This window comes from Myxocyprinus asiaticus, chromosome 2 (assembly GCF_019703515.2).
Source record: "Myxocyprinus asiaticus isolate MX2 ecotype Aquarium Trade chromosome 2, UBuf_Myxa_2, whole genome shotgun sequence".
NCBI lineage: Eukaryota > Metazoa > Chordata > Actinopteri > Cypriniformes > Catostomidae > Myxocyprinus > Myxocyprinus asiaticus.
Window position 1 is genome coordinate 23,249,317 of NC_059345.1, and position 24,858 is coordinate 23,274,174.

Sequence of the window (24,858 nt, forward strand, 5' to 3'; positions counted from 1 at the left end):
GCCTCACCAAGGTGTGTGTGTGTGTGTGTGTGTGTGTGTGTGTGTGTGTGTGTGTGCTGATGCTGAATTTTAGCCATTGAATTCTTTAGTCCACCACCCATGAGGCAACTGAAGTTGTAGGGTTAAATTAAATACCTTGTTAATCTACATTTTCATCGCTCATGTTCTTTGCTTGCAATCTGATATTTTACAGAACAATTGCACCGATCCACTAACGCATGTGCATGCACGCACGCACACAAAAGCCAACCCAAAAGACCTGCAGAGTTCATATGTGAAGAGTAGTTATCTTATTTTATCTGGAATCAACTTTCACTATGCCCTTTTTTATCTCATCATGTACACTCAAATTATGTGTTATGTGTAACTGGTAATGTATCACAACAGAGCATGCATGCATTAAAAATTACTCAAAAGATTCTTGATACATGACAAAGGACACCTTCTCTGATAAAATTTTTCAAATTATTATTTTTTAAATGAACTTTACAGGCAGCACCAAACTACATCAGTCCCAACAGCTCTCCTAAAGCCACTAATAAACAAATAATATTTTGATACCAGTTTGTACTTCCATTTGCCATTAACAAACATATGCTGTAGGTAGGTATAGTTCTTAACAGATTAGTAGCTAGTTCTTGAACATTTAAATATATAAAATCAAACTTTCATGATGTTCATAACTACATTAATTCATTTTCAGTTTTAACTGTCTATTAAGCATTGTATAATGCAATAATGCTTAATGGGTTATTCATGAAAGTTATAAAATGTTAATATATTTTATATAACATAAACTACCACAAAGAAGCCATTCTGCATCTGTATATGTTGTTTTCTTTTATTGTTTTTCTATGAAAATATGCACCAGACCAGTAGTTCCCAATCTTTTTTACCTTGAAACCCCCTCTACTTATATATAAGTCTACACATACAGAATATCACCACCATGGGTGCGTGCTCTCTCTCCTCGCGCTGTATGTGTTTGCTCGTGTGAGAAATGCAAAATGATGATTATAATAAAATGATTTTTTGGAATATGCATTGTCATGGATTTTGCATAACTGCAGCAGACATGATACTTGATAGATTTCTAGCGGTTGACATTTCCATTACACATTGACACAGAGCCATGCAGCAGCTTAATGGTCTCGGTATAAAGCATCAAAAAGGTATGTCGTTTTAAGAAGTTTTTGCAGTCTTGAAGTGCGTGGTTATGATGTTGTAGAATTTTCCATTGAAGATCTGTGATGAGGCGTGTTGGTAAAACTCTCTGCACAAGAATGATGCCTCAGCCACAATAGCACATCGGTGCAAGGATGTTTATTTACAGTGCTCGTTTTTCCCAATCATTCCCCAAAAGTGCACAAAAATATTTACAAAAATATATACACAGCTCTTGGCTGGATTTCCTTCTACACAAAGCACCACAAACACACTACTCGGAAAAATGGCACGACTCTTGCACATCTTTCTCCTCTCTAAAAGAACCCCCCTAATGTGAGAGAAAGCCGCATAAAGCGGAGGCTCCACCCACTGGGGACAAACCATTGTATGGTAAGTATTAGGTAAGTATCAGCAGATCAACCTTCTACAAAAAAGTTAAGTTTACCCCATCATATACATACACATTCACATCTACATTTAAGCATATATTATGCACATTATATGAACATACATGTTATTAATCACATTTTCCATAGTTCTATATATTAACTAAAAGGAGTTCCCCCCCCCCAGACACATAAAACTTAAGCCCGTCCAGCCACCAGAGGGATCACACAGGGGGAAATCCCTGATATAAGGACTTGCGAACCGCCGCCTGCGTTTAGCCCCTTGAAGGATGCAGTATACTGAGCATCCTCCTTTAAACAAGACTCATTTAAACAAGATGGCCTTCATAGGACAAACGGAAATGGTACGTAACATGGTTGCTATGACAGCACACAACTCTTTAACAAGCGTGAGCGCTTTGAGTGAGAAGGGAAAAAGTCCCTTTAGAAAGGAATGTATGAGTGTAAATGGGTTATAAGGGAAAAGAAGGAGGCGAGAACCGGCTTGCGCCCCGCCTGCCGGTGGGTCATCCTCGCCTTCTTCGACCTGGGAGGAGACAGGAGGGGAAAAACAACAACAAAAAAAACAGGCAAGGGAAAGGCCAACACGGAGTGACAGCAAGAAAGAGAGATGAGAGAGAGAAAAAGAAACTCACTCACCGGTTCTCTGATGCGCCGTCGTGTGGTCCTCGATCACTCCTCCACCCTCTCAGGCGGACGACAGCTGCTTCTCCCCAGGAGGACCGGAGTCAAACCTCCGACCCCTAGCAGACAGAACGCCCCTCCACGATTCTGGCAACCCGTGGGGATACTCCTCTTCCCCTGGCAGCGGCCCTAACGCTCCAGGCGGTCGGGGAGTCGATTCCCTCCTCCCCTCGCAGATGGTGGTCTTCCCTCAACCTCTCCATGTTTTCTGGTGGCTGGCAGGGCACTCCTCCGCCCCTGGCAGTGGCTCCATTGCTCCAGGCAGTCGGGAAGTCCAGTCCCTCCTCACCTCGTGGACGGCGGCCATTCCCCGTGTCCGGGCATTTGGGCTAATCCGTCCCCTGGCGGATGGCAGCGGCACTCCCCTGGGTGGACGGCAGTGTCAAGGACTCTACGACGGGCTGCTGCCTGTAGTTCTCTCTCTCTCTCTCGAGAACTGCTGTCTCCGGTCACCTTTATCCCTCGCTCGCCTCATCAGGCTGATTGGGGTCTGGGCATGCATCATTCCGGCCCGGCCCCACCTTCCTCCACGCAACAATGAGGTACATTTTAGGAGAGTTATAATGATGTAAAGAGAAAAGAAAATAGATTTTACAGGTGTACTTTTAGTCTAATACTTTATTTTAATTATATATTAATATAATTATACATATTATATACTCTGCACCCATCTACTGAGGTACTTCAACTTGGGAATTAACATTACTTGTCTAACGTCATATTTACAGGCAAATTGTGATAATTTTTTTTAGACATTTCCGTTGAAGCAAAGAATTATGGGTTGTGAGTGCCCACGAAGGATACACCTCATGCATCCTCCAAATTCCCGTGAAAGAAGGTCGCATTTGAAGGCTGCATTCAAAGTGTCCTACTTACTTTTCTGAAATGAGATAGCCTTGATGACGTATGCAGCTGAGGACGCAGCCTTCCCAAACGAGACACAGCCATAGACTAACAAATATACAGATGAGTAAATAAAGATGTTGTGATTCACTTATCTGGTGTGTGCGTGTGGTTATTGGGATGGCAAATTAGCAGGGAAAAGCGATGTATAATGGGCATGTATGCGTGTATGAAAATACAGCAGTAGCACAGTCCCAAGTGTGCACCCAGGGAAAGGCTAAACAACTGTAAGTGTGTGAGGAATTTGACATGTAGATAAATAGATGGGGCTGGGATTGTTATTGCTGTCCTGGCCGGTGACAGAGATCTCTGTCACAAGATCCAAGAAAAAGAAACCCACAAGCACTTGTTCACGCGACAGCCAGCGCACCTGCGTCAGAAGCAGAATAGGCTACTGTAAGTTTGGTGCGTGCCATCCTCACGCAGTTGTGCAAAGAGGCTCTTATTGGTAGAGTGACATTTCATATTTCTTTTTTTAATGTTTGAGATTTTGCTAATCACGTTGAGTTAGACAAGGATGCTGGCATGCTGTTTACTGTTATCGCGCATTTTATGGATTCACACATTTTTTGGATTCACGCGTTTTTATTTGACTCAATTATCTGATTTCTTCAGAATCTTGGGTGTAAGCACAAGATTAATCAGACATTATTCAAAACGCTGTCGGTCATTTTGACACATTAAAAAAAACAAGTAAGAAACTCTGCTTAATCCATGGTATATCTCTCTCACAGAGCGATCGCGAGACAAACAGACCCAAGAGCAGAGGAACAGTTCAATGGATTTATTCACGAAAATATAAACAGTCACTGAGCTGATGAATGTCGAGGATCCCGGCACCTGTTGCAGCAGCATGAAGAGATCTACGGGGAGAGTGCGCGCCTTGGCCGCGCAAGGGGCAATAGTGAAGAATGTGTTTGTAGAATGAGTGTGCGTTGTGGAAGTCAGGAATAGATTTGTGGAATCCTCCATTGAAGCTCAGTGAGGTGCAGAACAACACCCAGATGGGTAGGGCATTCTTACTCCCAACATGCTGGCAGAGACGAGGTATCCTCCATGGAAGACCAGCTGACATGCAGCAAATTGGAAGGCAACCACACACCTGACACGCGGGCAACCAACAGATACACGTGACAGGACCAACTAGGCAGAGAGAGTGAGGCTAGTTACTTCACATCAGACAGTTTTCTATAATGATAACATAAAACAATCATTACAGACTACATTCCACAATACTGAACTCCATTCAGTCAACACTGAACTACATTTAACAAACCAGGCACACTATAGGATTAAAATAGGCAAGAATAAAATAAGGAACAGGTACCGCTTGCTAGCTGAAAGTTGGCATGATCAGCGTTCCCATGGAAATAATCAGGGTTCCCATGGAAACGCTGATTCCACGTGCCAGCAGCATCTGAAACACATGAGGGAGAAAACGTCAACACGCTTGGAACAAAACAAACAGAACATGGAGCATGAGTGTCCGGATCCCGACACAGACCAAAACTGAACCAGACAGGAAATCAGGATCCAGACACCATGCCCCAGACACAAACAAGACCGACTGAAGAGCGCACAGCGGCAAATCACAACCAGACTCATGCGCTCACACAAAGCACATACACGAAACACAAGACAGACAGGGAACAGACAGGACCGTGATATTACCGGAGAGCGCACAGCAATAACTAACACCCAGACCTGTGCACTCAACACAAAGACAGGACATGGGACGAATATGTCAATCTCTCCTCAGCCTGAGCATGTGCTTGAAAGAAAGAGAGGGAGGGGACAGCACTCGCAGCCATGTGAGAGAGTGAAAAAAACGGTGTTTTTAATGCAAAAATAACTAACGCGTCTCTTTTAAAAGTATTTGGCATATGAGGGAAGATGCATTAGGGAGTTTTTATTCTGATGGTAGGCTGCAATAGTAAGTTCATAACTTTGGGCGTTAGATCAGCTGTTACTCAGGCTGGTGCGCCCAAATAATTTTCCGCATTTGCAAGCAGTAATTTTCATTCGCAAATGTGAGTAAAATGCTCACACTGTAGAGCCCTGATTATTGTAAATAATTCACAAAATTTACTGTATCCTAACTGCATATATTAAATGGTAGTTGTTATTAGTATCTTTACTAAAATACAAATATTTGGGGACCCCCTCCAAGTCTATTTTTGACTTCTTATGGGGGGGTCCCTAATGGTCCAGCAATACAGCCCCAGAGACAAGCTTCAGAAACAACCCACCTGTCACAGTGTTACTCCCTGGGGAACAAAGACATCCCAGGTTCTGTGCCACAGTGTGGGAAAGTTTCTCTGACCTTTTCCCTCTGAGTCTTTACTTTGTGGGTTTCAAAATACAGGTGAGACCCCATATGTCACTTTTATTCCATGGGCAGCATCAGTGCTGGAATGAATCACACAAAGGGGCATTTTGATGTCCAGAGGGGGAACACACTTGCCACTCACTTTTGACTAAATATAACATTTTTATTTTTGAGTGGAGTGGTGGATGTGATTTTTAAAATGCTTTCTCCTATCCCATCTTAATATGCAGAGATACCTATAAGTAAACTATGTGTAGGTTGGTTTCCCCGAGAAGTGTAAACATTGTGGCTCTATGGCACTTTCAACATTTCTCTGTTTGTTTGATCGGCCCGGCCAGCCTGACACAGCAACATTGGCTTAACCAATGGCATGAGTTTGGGGCGGAACTATCTGTTAGTATTTTGGAAGGGCAAAAACTGGTATCAATATATTATTTGTTTATTAGTGGCTTTAGGAGAGCTGTCAGGACTGATGTAGTTTGGTGCTGCCTGTAAGGTTAATTAAAAAAAAACAATAATTAGAAAAAGTTTATCAGAGAAGGTGTTTTAGGCACTGTTAACTTAAAAATAATTTCAATATTTATTAACGCATCTCAAGACACCTGTGTTCTGTTTCACCATTTGTTGCACTGCATCAAGCTTTTTCAGCGCTGGTGTCACAAATCGACATTCTGATGAAGTTCAGGTTGCAAAGAGGACTTAATGTGACTGATACACATGATTCCAGATTATTTTGTTTTGTGAGACAATGCTTCCCCCTTTTGCTCTGGTGTGCAGACAATAATTACACAAGTTAAATGCTGAATCATTTAAAAATCAAAGCATCCCGAAGAAGTCCTATAATACATAGTGTTCGCTGCCTCATGGAAAGTGAACCTGCCCGGGCAGAATTACGCATTTTCCATTTATTAAGAATAGGCTTACTATGTTGCAGGCAGTGACAGAGATTAGTTTTTTTTTTTTCATGATTTTATAATTTGAAGATCTATCTATTGTGTTATTTAGGCTTGTAGCTCACTGTGCACTTTATTCCCTGCTATCTGAGATCGTGTTTGACGCATCCATGGCAATACATTCTTTAATCCAGAGTCCCTACTCCCGACAAATAACACAACCGTTCATGAACTCTCGCAGTTAACCAAATATTACAAAAGGTTACCGTGCACATATTTAGGGTATTAAGGCACCTTTCTCTTTATCATTAAACATTAAATGCATGCAGGACTTAAACATTTTAAAGTCCTCTATACTGTTGCATGAATTCTGTCACTTATATGAATTTAAACTATCAGCTTTGTACACAGCCAGGGTAAACTGCATCTTATCTTTGTGTTTGGAAGCTTTTTGTGAATCAGACGCTGTTCTCTGTAGTCCTTCAAATAAACACGCTTCACCTGTGGGACACAGATTCCCTGAGTGCGCCTCAAGTGTCTGTGCTTGTGTTGCTGTCGTCCAGCACGCATTCAGACAAAAAAAAAAAAAAAAAAAAGTATTTCACATAAGGCTGACATTTACATGGATTTATAATAGGTATCTCAAAATAAATAAATCATATATTTAAAGCTCGGGGCCCTTTGGGTTTAGAGGCCCCTGGGCAACGTCCCAATCGGCCCAGTGGTTAATCTGTCCCTGACTATTCCTCTTCAGTTGTTCAGTATTCATAAGTGTAGACATGCCTTTCACATGGATTGACAAGTGAGGTGTTCCTTTAATGTGTTATGCCTGTGGTTTTAAAGGCATCTTTTAAAGGCCTCTGGATTTAATAAATCTGCTAAATTACAACTAACTACTAACTAACTAACTAACTAAGTTGTTGTTTGTTCATTTTAGTTCCCGTGGCTTGTCGCTTAATATAAACTGAATTGGGATCAGTTGTTTATTTTTTTTAAAAAGACTGAAAGAAGTGTGAGAATTACCAAGCACTTTAGGACACAGGCACATGGCAAGTCTGTGTTTCTAAACTTTGAGTGGATAAATAAAGAGCCTTTTTATTTCAGAAGTATGTTTGAAAGTTAAATTCAGCTGCTATAGATGGCCTGTTTTACTTGATGTTTGTTCTGTTCAAAATGACCATGACACATTAAACTAAACAATGGTCTTGATGATGTTTTTTTGAAAGTGAGCCACCATTTCATTCAGATGTTCTATTTTCATCATGTTCTAATTTTAAATCTGGACATTCTGAGTCTGTTCCTGACAATGTTTCCATGGTACTTACTGGAAATGCTTTAGCTGGTGTCAACAGCAATTCCTCATGTGCATTCTGTCTGTCTCTGACTGATGGGATTGAAGCTCCAGCTTTGGAAAAACACACAGCTTTGCACATGTCTTTGGAACCTGTATGTACAATATGTGTGGGGCTCAAAGGTGCTGTAAGCAATTTTTGCTGTTCTGGAACTTCCACCAGACAACCTGTTGAATTAGCCACGTCCCCTCTTTCCAAAATCTCGCACTCCAAAGACATGCACACAGGCACAAACACACTAGAGAATGTTGTGTTGGAGCAGATGGAGGGAGGAGTGTCCCACTGAGCATTTTGCCGTCTGATCCTGAGCGTTTCACAGAAGCAGGACCAATAATTGACAGGCAGAAAGTCTTCTGACTGGCTGAACAAACAATCTGAGTGCAGCCTGCGGACATCCCGCAGACATCTACCGCAGACATATTTCATAGCTGATGCTATGGGAGCACCCCCAAGGGGACGTTGACTTTGAAACCCTATACCATCACAGCAATTTGATGACTGGCTTGGTGCTGCGCCTATGCTGATGCCATCGTGGGCATATAAGCTTGAGCTTTTATGCCCATGGTACATTGTATGCCTTGCAAATCCTACACAAGCACAGTAGCATCCAGTGGGAGATCCTTTGCTTGGAGATTGTGCCTCAAACCTATGAGAGCAGATCTATCCTCAAAGGAATTTCCCATGGGGGAGCATCATCAGCTCTATCATCTCTGGAAACCAGTGGCTGTTGAGCCATTTCGGCACAACTAGTATCACTGCTTCTTTGTCCTCCCGTACCTTGCACAATATTTGGATGTAGTAAGTGAATGGGGGGAAACACATACTTGCTTTTCACTGGACATCTGTGAGCTAAGGCATACAAACCTAGTGGAGCTTGCGTTGTCATGGAGTGCCAGAGGTGATATTGCATGGTCTCTGGGGAGGCAAACAGGTGTACATCGACTTCCTCGAATACCGACTAATTCCTCTGAACTGATTGAGGGTGGACTCTAGTGTTTGTGTGTCTGTCACTGCATGTGTAACTTCCAAATATCCAACAAACGTTATTTTGCATTGCTATATTAACTCCTGTTTTGCAAACAGACATGTTGATAAATATGGTTAGAGTTCATTTTGAAGTGCTTTTGTTGAACTCAGCGTTTCGCGCGCGGCAACGAAAGGGCTCTCAAGCAGCTCCGCATTATCGCAGGCAGTCTACCTGGTGTGTCCAAAGGGTCTGTGAAACCTGGATGCTCAAATGCGTCTCCAGTGACTACTTGTGTTCAGATTTCGAGGGGAGATTTCATAAATACATACAGCAATCACTAAGCCATTATGTTACTGCATGATACATGATATTTTCTGGACATTTGTGCTTCGCACTAGTAACACGAGTGTGAATGTGAGCATCTTTTTTTGACCAATGCTTTTCCAGGACAGGGGCACTAAATGGGCTAATCAGATTTCAGCTGGGGCCAATGCACCCATGGCCCCCTCCCCTAGATATGCCTCTGATGCTATCCAACAATGTTTCCTAGAGTATTGGAGAGAAGAAGCAGCACTTTCTGAAGATCTGTCACAGGTCTTTTGAAAGAAAATATAACCTCTGCTATATTTCAGTGATACATTACATGGCAAATATAAAATAATAACAGACAATTGTGTTAATTTGATTGATGTTTCTATTTGGGATTTTTCTTTTTTGGGACACTTTTCCTTAAAGATTGTTTTCAAGAAAAAAATCTCTTAAAACACACAACTATATTTAGTTTACCAAGCAGAAAATGCTTAATACCCATGAAGTTGTGAAGCATGGAGCAGGGCCATCAAGAGTCGTTCATTTTATCGCGCGTGGTTATGGACATCGGTGTGTCCAGAGGCACCATCCAGGGACTTTGTAAAAGTTTTCCAAAACAAACCCCTTCATAGAAGGGCTCCGAAATGAAAGCGTTCACCAGACAACCTGCAGCCCCCAGATCCGTGTAGAAACCCCAAATCTGTGTAGAAACCTCACTTTTGAGAGGGCATTCAAAACTAGTGCTTACCCTTGCAAAACTTGCCGCTACAATGCTAGGGTGTTCAAAGTGGTTGCCAGGACTTTGTTATTCACTTGTTAAGGTGTTCTGAGTGGTGCTATGTGGTTGCTAGTTTGTTCTGGGTAGTTGCTAGGTGGTTATTGTCCTGAAAGTGTTATTATGGACCCTAGATATGGCTTGGGTCCCTCCTTCAATGTGAATCTATGGGATTTTGTTTTTTACCCAAATTATCCTCCTCCAGACAATCACTTAGAAAATTAAAAGCACACGTCTCCTCAACAATTGCAAAATTTGAGGTATCGTTCATGTCCATAATTTATGTGTGTAGCAAAGATTATTCCTCGAAAATGCTGAAGTATGAGCAAAAGTAATAGTGATGCTTGCCTTACTAATGACAACTGAAATAATATTGACCACAATAGATACAGTATTTTGGGTCAGATGTCTGTTTTAAGATAATTGAATTCTGGGGTATGTGTGTGGATGTGTGAGCGCACATTGTGTCAAACAGTAAAAGCACTGAGCATAAGAGCGGTGTAAGTTCCTCTCTGTTCACACTGTGTCCCTTACAGTGACATTGAGAAACCCTGTAGATAGGAGTGTCAGGCTGAGGCTTTAAAACGCTTCTCAGACTATTACTGGAGGTGTGAGAGATTTAAACATCTTTCTGCCCACACAAGGGCATTGAGTTCAATTCAGTTCAATCCTTTCCCCCTGCAGCTGTCCTCTCTCTACCTCTTTTCTTTTTCTGCTCTCATGGCCCCATAATGTCCTTTTTATGGCTTTTTCATCTTTTACACGACTGGTAAATTTATATGTGCAAATCTAAACAGCCATTTTGATACAAGACTGTATTATACTATACGGTGCTGTGAGATTTAGTAAAAAAATAATAACAATTATATTACAGTTATTTTAAAGGTGCACTCAGTAATATTTTCCTAATTATAATTTTTTTTTTTTTTTACTTGAAATAAGTTAATTGTAATTTTGAATTATATTTATAAAATCATTGATTGCTATATTTATATTTGAATATCAATATCAATCTTTTAATATGCAAAGTTAAGCACTGAAATCCTTTCACTGTGTGTTGACAGTTAAAGGTTTGGTTTGACTTGCTCTGTGTGTGTGTGTGTCCAAAGATAAAATCCACGCAATCTATTTGTCATTGTGAATGTCTCTTTTAATACCCTTTCTATACTTATCAGTCAGTTGTTGATCAAACATAACAAAAAGGAACATTTAATTCAAATGAAGAAGCCATGCTGCTTCATTCTCGTTAATATGCACTCAACCAAAACAAAACACGGAACTGGCGGTAATCCTGAAGAGACTACTGTTTTTGCAGTTGTTCTATAGCAATGTATATAATTGTATATATATATAACATTTTGTACATCAGGGATATAATACAATATTACTGGAATGTTAAATTATATTTAGCCTTCGCTACACATCTTTGGTTTTGTTTCAATGAAAGAATACTTGAGCCTTACTCATGGTGCTGTGGGGGTACTTATGGCAAAAAGTTTGGGAAACAATGCTATGCTATGCTATGCTATGCTATGCTATGCTATACTACACTATACTATACTATACTATACTATACTATACTATACTAAATGAATAAGGCTCAGCCTTAAAGGTTTCCCTTTTCTTTCTCCTCTCTGCTTTGATAAACAAGCAGGCATCACACTGCCACCTCTCCTATCTGTGCCTTTGTGGGGAGCTGACATTCTGTCGGGGGTGGCATCAATAGATCCAGAATGTTCAGTTACTGTCCTGCTGCGTGCCCTCTGTGGCATCACTAGTCACTGCTTGCTATTATATTCTAGCCATTGTGCACTTTTGCATTGGTTGCTGTGACTCTGATATCACACAGTGCGGAGTACATGAATTAACATTGTCAAGGGCAGGAGGCTTTGCTCGTCTAAGTTCAGGCTTTAGGAGAGGACATGATGGTACATCTGAGGTTAAATATATGCTGTGAAGTAGAGAGAGTGTGAATGTGACAGACCAAAATAGAGGGCTGGATAAAGGACAGGAAGGCAGCCAGCCATCAGAGAAATGATTGAATGAAGACGGTCACACTGTATCCTGACCAGTCCCTGTCCCTTGTTGAAAGGCCATTTATCAAGGCTTGTATTGCCTCTATCTGTATCAATACATGCAAACCTAATCAGTTGCACCAAACCGTTCTCAGAATAGTACCTGCTGTTCTGGCATAGGGTACTATCTGCAGAGTGAAATTTAGTAACAATGTTCCATTGCTGTGTTTAGTGATTTCTTCCAGTTCAGTGAATTTTTGTATGCAACTGTGTCTTGCATACAGTGAGAGTTTAATGTGTGTTGCTTTTACAGAAATCTGATATATGGCATTATTTTTTAAAATACATACCATAAATAATACATGCATGTATGTTCATTTATGGGTTTCTTGATATAAAAAGTCACGTACTTACATAGAGTATATATGCAACATATATTTCAAAATACAAAAAAAATACTGTTTACATTAGGGCTGCAACTAATGATTATTTTGATAATCGATTAATCCAGGGGCGTAGATTCTGGGGGGATGAGGGAGATGTAACCCCCCCAATAATCAAAACAAGCAAGTACAACATGCATCTGACGGACAATTTTTTGTTGTGGAGCATCTCACTGTAATTGTGTAGCGTCGTGTTTCACTGGGTTTCAGTGTCTCTAGCCATAAATACAGCGTTTTTAGGACACTGTATAGGTTAAATGCAGTTTGAAACTTTGAAAAATAAATCTCTGTCTTTGAACAGCTGTTGGTTTGTTGCCTGTACAGCTGGAGTTGCACTAACTGCCCCTTGCTGCCTTTACATCAAGGTGGTACTTCAAGCTTGAATTGCTCCATTGGTAGGAAAATTCTTCATTACAGAATTTATGAATGGTCAGCGGGCACGATTAATGGTGTAATTTTTTTTACATGTTGTTTTATTTAATTAATCGCCTTGAATTAATGCATTAAATCTAGGCAATCGCCAGCCCTAAAGACGAGTACAAGAAAACCTCACAAATCTGGGCAAAACACACTCTACTTACAAATACTAACAATTTATCCAAAGTTTGAAGCAGCCCTCTGTTCTCTTAATCCTCTTTCTTCTGTGATTATTCTGGCTGGGGTTTTATGGATGGCAGAGTAGAATGAAAAAGGAAGACCTCTCCAGCACAGTCTCAGAGAGACACTGAATCTTTAGGACTGCTGCATAACAGTTTGGAATAAAACTGTTGTACAGTGTATTGTGTAACAAACATTGAGTCTATGGAGAAATCACACATACACATGCTCATACTTTGCGATCATTCCCCCTGAAAAACAGGCACCTCGCTGACTTTGTGATATCCAGTTTTGTTCTTCCTATTTTTTGTGGGGGTTCACACACATTCAGTACACACAAATGCACAAACACACAGACACGAACACCTGACTGATTCTGTGATGTCCCTTCTCACCCTAATGCCATTCTACAGTCACACTTCGCCCAGCAGCCCCGCAGAGGATTATGGGATGTAAAGTTCTCTGACGATCTGTCATTTGCTTGTGGACTTGCAGATCAGCATCACTGAGCCACAGCTCTAGAGAAGAGACACTGAGAACAGGAGAGAAACAGCATTATTTCACCTTCCCTTTATCTGCAATAGGCGTTTGTGTCAGTGACTGTAAGAAAAGGGTTGTAACAGCATTTGTTATTAACTTTGTGGGATGGATGATGCACCAGGACAGAAGTTTATTTCCTAAGTAAGTTTGCACTTGGTTATGTTGCTTTCAAGCTCACAATAAGCACAAAGTTTTCACTAGTTAAAGAAAATGCTGTTTTGAATTGCACACAAATGAAAACAAGTCTGTAAGTGGAAGAAGTACAGATGTTGTTCCTGTTTTAAGATCCTTGATCACATCTAATTTTAACAATCCATGCTTTCCTGTGTTTTTCACTGATGCAGGAGTAAAAAAAAGTGTATAAATCTCAAAGAGACAGGTGACATTTCGAGCTACATGATATTTAAATGAAGGAGAGCATGTAGCTCGAAACATCACATGTTTGTTGGTGAGAATACTATTAAAGTTTGTTTAGGAGCAACAGTGTGCTGACCTTGCTGCATTTTTTGTCCTCTAAAAAATTGTGGAAAGATGATTATTTAATGATTCGTCAACTAAATGATTGACACCCCCGACACATAACAGCACAACATATTGAATGGATACCTCACAGCCTTGTTTTCATTTGCATCAAATTAAATATGGCGTCTAATATTACCAAGGTCTAATATCGATAAACCATGAATTTGAGGCCATAACTGATGATACACTTTAGTTTGGCATTAACCACTTTCACATATGAAACCTGTTAAGTTGCAGTAAAATTGCTGGATTGCCTTCACTGGTAAATGTACCACATGTGCTATTAACGCATACAACAGCTTTGCGTCTTTTCTCAGTTTTGCTACCAGTCACACATCACCACCAAAATGCCATAAAAGTCTGAGATGTAGTTAGTTATTTTATCAGTCGACAAATTTCTTCATTCCCTTGGATGAAGAGAAGCACTTTAAGGCTGGATTACATGACACAACTTCTAAAATAAGATTCTAAAAATATTTGGTATCATACAGTTACTGGCAACACACACTAAACGAATGAGGATCACTCTGGCAGTCAAGTCAATCCGATCAGATCATAAACTCAAGCGGAATCGCGGTTGCACGGTTGCTGGTCTAGGGTGGAAAGACAGGGAATGCGACATGAGTTGTAGTTACAGTAAGTGCCTTTCAAAGTTAAGGTCCACACTGAGTGCTTATTCACCATTTCCTTTCTTCATGGTCCAGTTTCAGGGCCTCGCGCGGTTGATTTCCATTGGCTGCTCACTGTATGACTTAAGATTTGAGTAGTGGAAAATCAAACAATACAAGATCTCCTCTATAGCTGCCTCTAAAATAACAAACATGTTTGATATCCTCCAACTATATTAAAATTATTTCACAATTTGTCCAATTTGACAACTATCGAGTAATTTAATAATCTCTTATTTTACGGCTTTGTTTACACATCCCTGCTAAGAAAAGCACTTTGACGGTCTAAAAGTCACATTTAGGCAACATAAAAGTAATCCATGCGACTCTAGTCGATCATTGAATGACTTCTAAAGTGAATCGATAGGTTTATGTAAGAAACTAGTCAATAATTAAAACATTTTTAACTTTAAATCGGCGCATCCATTCACACCAGCATCCTATGCTGGCGGACCAGCACCCAAAATGTCCTGGTTACTTTCGTAACCTCCATTCCCTGAAGGAGGGAACGAGACATTGTGTCGATGTAGTGACACTAGGGGTCACCCTTGGGAGCCCTAAACACCTCTGCTTTTTGAAAAAAGGCCAATGGGAATTGGCAAGTGGAATTTGCATGCCACTCCCCCGGACATACAGGTATAAAAGGAGCTGGCATGCAACCACTCATTCAGGTTTTGTGCTGAGGAGCCGAGACAAGGTCTCGGCCATTTCAGCGGGTAGTTCAGTGTTGTGGCAAGAGGGACACAATGTCTCGTTCCCTCCATCAGGGAACGGAGGTTACGAAAGTAACCAGGACGTTCCCTATCTTTCACTCACTCGATGTTGTGTCGATGTAGTGACACTAGGGTTCCCTATACGAAACACCACAACTAGCTGAACTGTGTTATGTGGACTGGTGGTGCAAGACGGGCAGACCACTGTGTGCCTTGTAGTCAGCGCATCAGGCCATCACGTAACCTCCCCCAATGCTCTTATGAGCGTCAAACGGTCCTTTGGGAACAAGTCGACTGCCCAAAAAATAGGGACAGTCTAACCCAGCCGTGGCCTCTTTTCCTCTTTTTTCTCCCCAAAAAGAGTGGAATTTTGTTTACCGGCTGGGGGCCATAAGTGTCTACGTCGGGGGGGGTGTCACTCCCAAGGGAAAAACAACACAGAGACCACACCCCACCCGGAGGGGTTCACGTGGAGAAGTCCCATGGTAGGTCCTACCCAACGGGGGAGGAGTTCAACAAACATGGTGACCAGGGGCAGAGGAACCTCTGCCCAAGGAAGACGCAGTTTACCGACAGAGAAATGATTTAGCGGAAGATATATCACATGGGGTCACCTATGGGGAACCAGCGCATGTGGAGCACCTACCCCAGTACAGGGCTTAGTTAGCACATGTACTGGGCCAGCAGCGAGTTTCTCCGCAAACTCGTCTGCCACAGGGCTAAGGAGGAAAGTCATCCAGGGATCACAACTTGTGAACACTACTGGGAGTCAAAAGCACATGTCTTCACCTCATGGGAAGGGAAATGCACTATGCACAAGCGGTACACCCGGCCAGCTGTCCCGGAACTTACCTGTTCGTACCTGACAACACACGGGACGAAACCAGCTCAACCCGGAGATTATAGAACCTCACAAAGGTGTTGGGTGTTGCCCAGCACGCTGCTCTGCAGATGTCTGCCAAAGAGGCGTCACTGGTCAGTGCCCAGGAGGCCGCTACACTCCTAGTAGAGTGGGCCCGTAACCCCATGGGGGGAGGCACGTCCTGAGTGTGATATGCCGTTAATGGCCCAGTGGCCGATCCTCTGTTTGGAGACAGCACTTCCTTTCCACTGTCCACCAAAGCAGACAAAGAGCTGCTCGGAGCTTCTAAAGCTCTGCGTGCGATCCAAATAGATGCGTAAAGCATGCACCAGACACAGCAACGCCGGGGGGAGGGGGGGGGGGTCTGTCACGAGGAGCGTGAGGTCCGAGAACCACGTCTGGGAGGGCCCAGTGCTACTAGGATGACCTGCTCCTCATCCTCCCTGACTTTGCACAGGGTCTGTTCAAGTAGTGACAACCACGCGATGTGTCCCACGGCACCATGCCCATCTCGGGACTCAAGTCTGAAGCCAGTGCTGAAACGGTCTCATATGCATCAACCCGAGCGGTGTGGCCACCGCTGAGGATGCCATATGCCCCAGGAGCCTCTGAAAAATTTTCAGTGGAACCGCTGTCTTCTGTCTGAACGCCTTCAGACAGTTCAGCACCGACTGTGCGCGCTCATTCGTGAGGCGCGCCGTCATCGAGACTGTGTCCAACTCTGAGCCGAGAAAAGAGATGCTCTGAACCAGGGAGAGCTTGCTCTTTTCCCAATTGACCCAAAGCCCCAGTCGGCTGAGGTGCGTGAGCACCAGGTCCCTGTGCGCACACAACACATCCCGAGAGTGAGCTAGGATTAGCCAGTTGTCGAAATAATTGAGGATGCGGATGCCCACTTCCCTTAGCGGGACAATGGCTGCCTCTGCGACCTTCGTGAAGATGTGAGGGGACAAGGACAGGCCGAAGGGGAGGACCTTGTACTGCCCAGCCCTTGAAAGCAAACCGCAGGAAGGGTCTGTGTCGAGGTAAGACCGAGACGTGGAAGTACGCATCCTTCAGGTCTACCACCGCAACCCACCACCTTTCTTTGGTATGATGAATTAGGGGCTGTAAAACCCCTTCTTCATCTCGGCCGGAGGGACAGGCTCTATCGCACCCTTCCGTAGAAGGGTAGCGTTCTCTGCACACAAGGTAGCGGCGTTCTCGCCCTTCACCGAGGTGAAGCGGATGCCACTGAACCTGGGCGGGCGCCTGGCGAACTGAATCGCGTAGCTGAGTCGGACGGTCCAGGTCAGCCATCACGATGGGTTGGAAAGCACGAGCCACGTGTCCAAACTCTGGGCGAGGAGGACCAAGGGGACAATAACGTCGGACGTACCAGCGGGTGGGGCCTCATGGCGGGGAGGAGCCCGAGGTGCCACGTTGAGGGGGCTCAAACCCCGTGGCCGTGCTGAGTACAGAGACATCGAAGCACTTACCTGGCTCCTGGTGCCCACCATAAGATTGGTCGAGGAGGGGGGAGGAGGAATATCGTCCCCGCAGTCCATCAGATGCGCATGGGCAGGGGGTCCGCCACTGGGGCGCCAAACCTACCGAAATGGGACAGTGGACGGCGGTCGTGATCAACTGAAGCTGGGTTATAGTGAAGTAATTGATATTAAAATGTCACAGTGACTGGACATCAGCTGTTCAACACTGTTGCTTATGTAGCCAGTCTGCATTGTGTCTTTGAGGAACACGAGTAGCTTTACAGGGAGTGAGCACAGCACACATATGTTCCTGATGTTTGCTTTTACATCTGCTTTTAATGTTAGTCAGGAAGCCACTAGTTTCAGTCTCAGATGGCTTGCCTATGGACTACTCACAGTCCGTTCACTGATGCATATTGTGCTTGCTTATTCCCTTAAGTTCCTCGTGAAACATAGGGCCTCTGCAGCAGTCCTCCAACGCACTAGGTTCTGGGCATATTGTGCAGTACGTATAAATGGAAAGAGCTGGTTAAAATCTTTAGTTCCAATCAGACTGGCTGACTTCTGTACAATTTATAAGAGTAACGGTGCTTAGGTTTTTAAACAGTCCACAGGTACTCAGCTGCTACAATAGCTAGGCTAATCACTGGATTTGGCAATGTTTGCGAGGTTATTGACACTAATATTTGAAATATAATCAAGAGTTTTGTTTGAAGGCAAAAAATTCAATCAATCACCTTCATGTTGTTCCAAACCGTAATGACTTTCTTTATAATGTGAAACAAAAATAATATTTTTATGAACTGAATTTGTATTCAGCTGAATATTTTTTAATACATTTTTATGGAGTTTTAAAGAATATCGTCATTGCATTTTCAATACAATGGCAGTGAATATTGCATTACTTTAAAGCTTAAAAAGGACCCAAAAGTATCATACACATGTACATGCAAGTCACTTTGAAAAACGTAATCAAAACATATCTGTTTGTGTTAAGCATTAGAAAGTCATATGAAGGCCTTTCACAATACATATATCATACATTAATTGCCTGATTGCAATTAATTTAGATAACAAAAATTCAGTCAGGACCACTTCCATCAACTGAATATTACCTTAAATGCTTATATGAATACTTTATTGGCTTGTAGACAATTGAAGCATACACTCCCATAGCACTATATTAGGAACACCTTTACACCTACTTAGTCATGCAATTATCTAATCAGCCAATCGTGTGGCAGCAGTGCAATGCATAAAATCATGCAGACATGGGTCAGGAGCTTCAGTTAATGTTCACATCAACCATCAGAATGGGGAAAACATGTGATCTCAGTGATTTCGATCATGGCATGATTGTTGGTGCCAGACAGGCTGGTTCGAGTATTTCTGTAATTGCTGATCTCCTGGGATTTTCATGCACAACAGTCTCTAGAGTTTACGCAGAATGGTGCAAAAAAATTAAAAACATCCAGTGAGTGGCAGTCCTGTGGACGGAAACAACTTGTTGATGAGAGAAGTCAATGGAGAATAGTCAGACTGGTTTGAGCTGCAGAAAGGCTACGGTAACTTAGACAAGCCCCCCCCCCACCCCAAACAAAACCATATGTCAGACATCCCCCAACCAACAGATGATGCTGCTGCTGGCTTAACTAAATCCAAACAGCTGAATCACCACCCTGCAGTGACCAGAATTTCTATGTCCAGAGTTCAGAGTTCTCAGGGTCCAGGGTATTCTCAGAACCCAGTTTAAGTAATCCTGAAGTACAGATTACCTAATAAAGCTGTTGATAAGAACCAAAGTCGATGTCCACAGATTTCCTAGACAGAATTAAAAACAGAGCCATCAATTAAATTTAGATTAGAGTTATTCAACAGAAGTCTATCGGCCAAGAGCATGAAGGCTTTTTAACAGCAGCTGCAGCTGTTGTTGTTGCTGCTCCGATGCAACAGTGTGAGCAGTATACAGCACCAAGGAGAGGACAAAAATCTGGCAAACCAAGAGCTGCAAACCAGGAACTGAACCTCTGGCTTTCTCTCCTCCGAGATGAATATCAGAGGGCATACATGAGGTCATAAACTTGGGTATCAGGATATGGATTAGTGACATCAGCAAACACATTTCACACATTTAGTGTACTACACATTGTCCACCCATACACATTTAATTGACCATAAATGTCCAAAAGAAGATATCTGACAGAAATGAGTCAGATCATGTGAGGATCAAATTAGTATAATAAAATCTCAATCTTAGAAAAACCTTGGGTGCAAGAAGAGACTGCTTCCTATATTGAGTCCACAAAATAAAATAAAATACACCCTGGACTTAAAGCACCCAAATCGACAGGAGTGCGATAAGAAGCATATTGTCTTGTTGATGCAGTCTATGCACAGACTTTAGATGCCAAACATTTTACAGATGGATAAAAAATAAGCATCTAAAGAACTCAAGGATCTAAAGGAACTCTTATGGAGGAAGGCTGCATTATCTGAGATGGGTGACAAGGCATAATAAAGGCACATAGGGCCTACTATAGCAATCACATGCGCCGATCCCGTGGGTGCTCAAGGGCCCAAGCACTCACGGGATCAGCGCCTGTGATAGCTGTAGTAGGCCCTTTGTACATTTATTATGCCTTGTCACCCATCTCAGACAATGGAATGGCCGAGCACCCATGGAAAAACACGAGATTTTCCCCATTAATTTTCTCCATAGGCTTTTAAATTTTTTTTTTTTTTTTTTTAATAAATATTTCTCAGCTTTGACCAGAAAGCTCTATTATTAATTAATGTCATTAAACATTTGATTTGAAGCAAATTATTTTCAAAAAACAAAAAAAGCGATTGGTAACTGGGAACTTCTCTCACTGGTGGATCTCACTTAGGGATCACGGTTCCGGCAGGAGATCAGGAACCAGAGGGATTTTACAAGACACAACTGCAGATTGAACTCTTTAATAATTAATTCATCAAGCACACTGCCGTACAGAGATAAAACTTTGTTACTGAGCAGGCTGAGCATGCACAATCTTATATTCCTTCCTAGTACTTAGGATAAAATTTTTTTATAGTTAATGGCCATTTGTTGCATGCATAGAAGTGTTCGTGCATGCACCGTGCTTAGCTTTTTGCCAGACGCCCCGTATTTTATCCCATACAGGACGCCTAACATCCCGTACCAAAGGCTTTGTGTCCTATACTGAAGCAAAAAAGGGTCTAACAACGAAACTCTTGAAGAGGACTCCCATCTTTAATCGAAGTGCTCAAAATGCTCAAGAGTCCCATATTGGCTGTTGGTCATTAGGGCACCCACGGGCAGATACATGATAGCAATTGCAAATAAAAAGCAAAACAACGCAAATAAGTGGAGCCAAGTAAGTCTTACACTTCATGCTGATTTTGCTAGAGTCATTGGAATGAATCCAGACAGACAGTGCGAAGCGTACCCTTGCTATTATTAAACGATTAGGATGCTATGATGTGTCACTCCAATTATTAATTAAGGAACTGATAGCTGTTATTTATTACATGAATGGCGAATGCGGAGGTTGAACTGCGAACCGATAGTTGTGGCCTTTTAAATCCAGATAATGGAGGAGTTGAAGGAAGTTCGGGACACTAGACAAGCATGTTATTAATTCCAAAATGGATGCAAAACATGGATAATAGCAAGATTTTCTCTGCAGGCCAGTCAATACATGGAGACGTAAACTTCTCCAGAGGCAGCTGTTGGTGATGAGTATGTCGGTGTTACCCTGGAGTAGATGTTCTTTGTTTCAGTCCAGCGTGTCCATGGTGAGTGACAAAAAATTTACATTTTGTGCAATGCGGTATTTTTATGTCAATTAACATATGCATGGTGTTATAAGCATTGTGGCGGGGTGAGCAAGAGACAGACACATTGGATGTGGTGACAGGCAACAGAATGGCATTTATTTGAAATAATAATAACAGAAAAGGGGGAACAAATGTGTCCATGGCGGAAAGTGTCCAAAATAAAGGGGAATCTGGTGTCTGGGCGGTGAATAGGGTTTAGTGAAGGAAGGGCTGTGATGTGAGGGTAAGGTCCAGGTATAATGGGCGGGGTCCGGCGGCCTCATGCGCTCCCCTCCTTGGTCCTTAAGTTTAAAGCTTCAGTGCCACTGTTAAGTGTAGCTCTCATCTATGCAAAGGAAAGGCAGCTGAGACAATGATTGAAGGAAGGACTTAAAAAGGACCACTTTAATTGAAGTCTGAATTGTACTGGTAGATATCATGATCAGCTAAGCGTCAGCTGATTGTAAGCTTGACTATCGTGACCTGCCTGAACTAACGCTATGCTATATATACAGTATATAAGGTGTATGTGTATAAAGCTTACACTATAAGTGACATGAACAAAACAAACATTTAAATGTCAATTATTTTAAAATGAATATGTCTGCTTTGTTCATGTCACTTACTGTACAATGTAAGCTTAATATACACCTTAACATGTATGACAGTTTGTATGACAATTAATCATCAGCCAATAATCATAATTGTGAGTGGGTCTAAAACATACAATAAAATCATTTATCAGAATTATTTGTATGACAATTAATCGTTAGGAAAATTTCATATCCATGACAGCCCTAGCCATACAGTTTGGAATGACATGATAGTGAATAAATTAAGACAGAATTTTCATTGATGGGTGAACTAGATATCCACAAGCATAATTGTGTATTCCATTTGTTATCTGAGGTATGCCTTTGAAACCAGAATAAACTGCAAAGTTGATCAGACTTTATGCCGATTTTATGCCGAAAAGTCTGGCTCTGTGAGACTAGAATGCCAGTTCTTAAGAACTCATTGAGGTGAGAGATCTTGGCCTGTACCATTTCGGATAGTGTGGAATGCTGTGCTCTGTTGTAGATGCCTGGACTGTTTTTGCAATGTTAGTCCTAAATCTGTTTTAACCCCATATGCACATTACTGTGGGTCTAGTAAGGTGTCCATAATTGTTATTGTAAGCATGACAATGTTAAATGGTACTATGTGAAAAAGTCTTCTAAAAGTATTGTATTCTTTCAATAAAGTCCATGGCCATCTGTCATTTGTCTGTCTTTCTGTTTCTCCACTAAAATCTGATGTCATCTTGTTTTCTCACCACTTTGCTTAAAAGTTTTCTTAGGAAATGTGTATTAATTGTGTGTGTGTGTGTGTGTGTGTGTGTGTGTGCGCGCGCATGTGCGTGTCTTTGTGTGTTATTACTGTATGTGAATAGTGCACAGACATAGTTTTAGGAAATTTGGAAAGAATGTGCCAGATATTGCAGACTGTCATTGAAGCGATCGTTTCAAAAAAGCTTAACAGTGGAACATGAAACATATTCCCACATCTTACACATAGGCTCTGCTTTAATGTCTCGTCATGTTGCAGCAGTAAATCTTGTTTTTTGAACTCCATTTCTGGTGGTCCATTCCCATTGGCCATCAAACCACAAATATTTCTGTAATGTGAACAAAAGGGATTAGCTCTGTCAAACTGATGAATAACCCAGTGCTCAGATGTGTAATGAAATGCATCCTAGACATGACTTGAACTTGGTATTATGTCTCATTGTGCTTTTTTACTGGGTGCATGTTAGGACAAGACTAGTGCAGGAACAAAGGATTTTCCATAAAAAAACACCAATAACCAGGATATTGAGTCCAGGGCTGGACTAGTCAGCGTCCTGGTACTTGTTCCCTTGTACTGTTTTTAGTATAGATGAGAGACTGGTTTGAGTGTCATTATAACTAGGGTGGCCAGACATCCTGTTTTTCCCAGGACAGTCCCATATTTAAGCACGTTTTCTAGTGTCCCAACTTATTCTGAAGAAATTGTGTTTGTCCCGTATTTCCCCTTTCCTAAAAATTCTCTAGTGCCTATGCGGCTTTCTCAGTCACTTGAGTATTCTAATCAAAGATAGCCAAGGATATGGCTTGTAAAATCGCTAAAATCACAATGTGTTATTTGAAGTACATGATTGTATTAAACTATCCAATCACAATCCCCTATCAATAGACATCCAGTTAGTGAACTGATTGAAGAGGCTTTGAAAGTGCACACAGATGAAATTGCAGCTGGAAAAATGTCCAATTTCAAGGAAGTGTGCATGTACATTTAATGAGGATCTTCAAAAATAATTTTAATTTCTAAAATTTACTAAAATGTACTGTCACAGACAGAGCCTAGTAAAGTGAGGTATGAGATTCGTGGAGCTCGCTTTTCCATCGCCCATGGAGGCCGCACTGACAACGCGCAGCATGTTCATACAAAAAGCATGTGGATGGTGCTAATAGCAAGTGTGCCACGGCAAGTGTTAGCGATTTTTTTTGTGCAGCAAAGTTCAGAATCTGACAAGGTGCACGCAAGTGGAGGACTTATTTGCTTATCATTCTGTTGTGCATGGCCATAGCTTTGCACATTCATGACCTGAGAAAAGTCTTGCAGGCCAGGCTGGAGGAATCATTCATACCCTCTGACATTAAAAAGCAGATGGATGCCCTGGTTGAAGCTGATGACATGCGAGTGGATGATTTATTTTGTGCAGTGAGAAACTTTTATTAAGCATTGGTGGATTACCTCCAAAATTGGAGCCGCTCATTTGAGAACACAGAAAAACTTAAGTGGGCCCTACTGAGAGACATCCCAGAGTGAAAAGACATTCAGAGTAGCCTCAAACACTTCTTACTCCAGAATCCCCACTCTCAGTTTGATTGACGAAACCACGCTCTTTGATGAGTGGGCTTGCATAAAATCATTGTCACTCGTCACATCACTGAGTGGAACATGAATAAGATGGCTGTGCCATAGAGATGGACAGACGTTTTGTGTGAGCTGGTGAGCAAGATCATCAACATCGGAGTCTTAGCCAAGGTTGTGGAGTTTGTTTTATGCCTGCCTGGGACATCTGCATCTGTGGATCATGTGTTCTCATTAATGAACGCAGCATGGACACCGGATAAATCTCAACTCAGTGTAACAGTCATGAAGGCAATACTTTTTGTACATCTTAATTTTGTACTGGATTGCTCTGTATTTTACAATAAACTCTTGAAAGGCATGCGCACACTGAGACAAATTGCTGCCAGCGAAAAGTACAAGGTGACAACAGTTACAGATGCGGATGCACCCTCTACTTTGCATTGATCTGCGTCTAGGTAAGGATACATCAGTTTCATTTTCGCTGGTAGGGGGCTGTCCCATTTTCCACAAGCAAGAACCTGGTCAC

At 42.0% G+C, this 24,858-nt stretch overlaps 1 protein-coding gene across 2 annotated transcripts in view; it reads left to right on the forward strand.

Moving 5' to 3' along the window:
* The window catches only part of htr2cl1 (5-hydroxytryptamine (serotonin) receptor 2C, G protein-coupled-like 1), a 174,527-nt gene that overhangs the window by 1,661 nt on the left and 148,008 nt on the right, over positions 1-24,858 (forward strand). The window contains exon 2 of one of the 2 annotated variants that reach the window (XM_051722998.1): positions 21,305-21,413. The exons of the other annotated variant lie outside the window; for it this stretch is intronic. The gene's annotated coding sequence lies outside the window, so the exon portion shown is untranslated. The remainder of the gene's footprint in view (positions 1-21,304; positions 21,414-24,858) is intronic. 2 annotated transcript variants of the gene reach the window in all.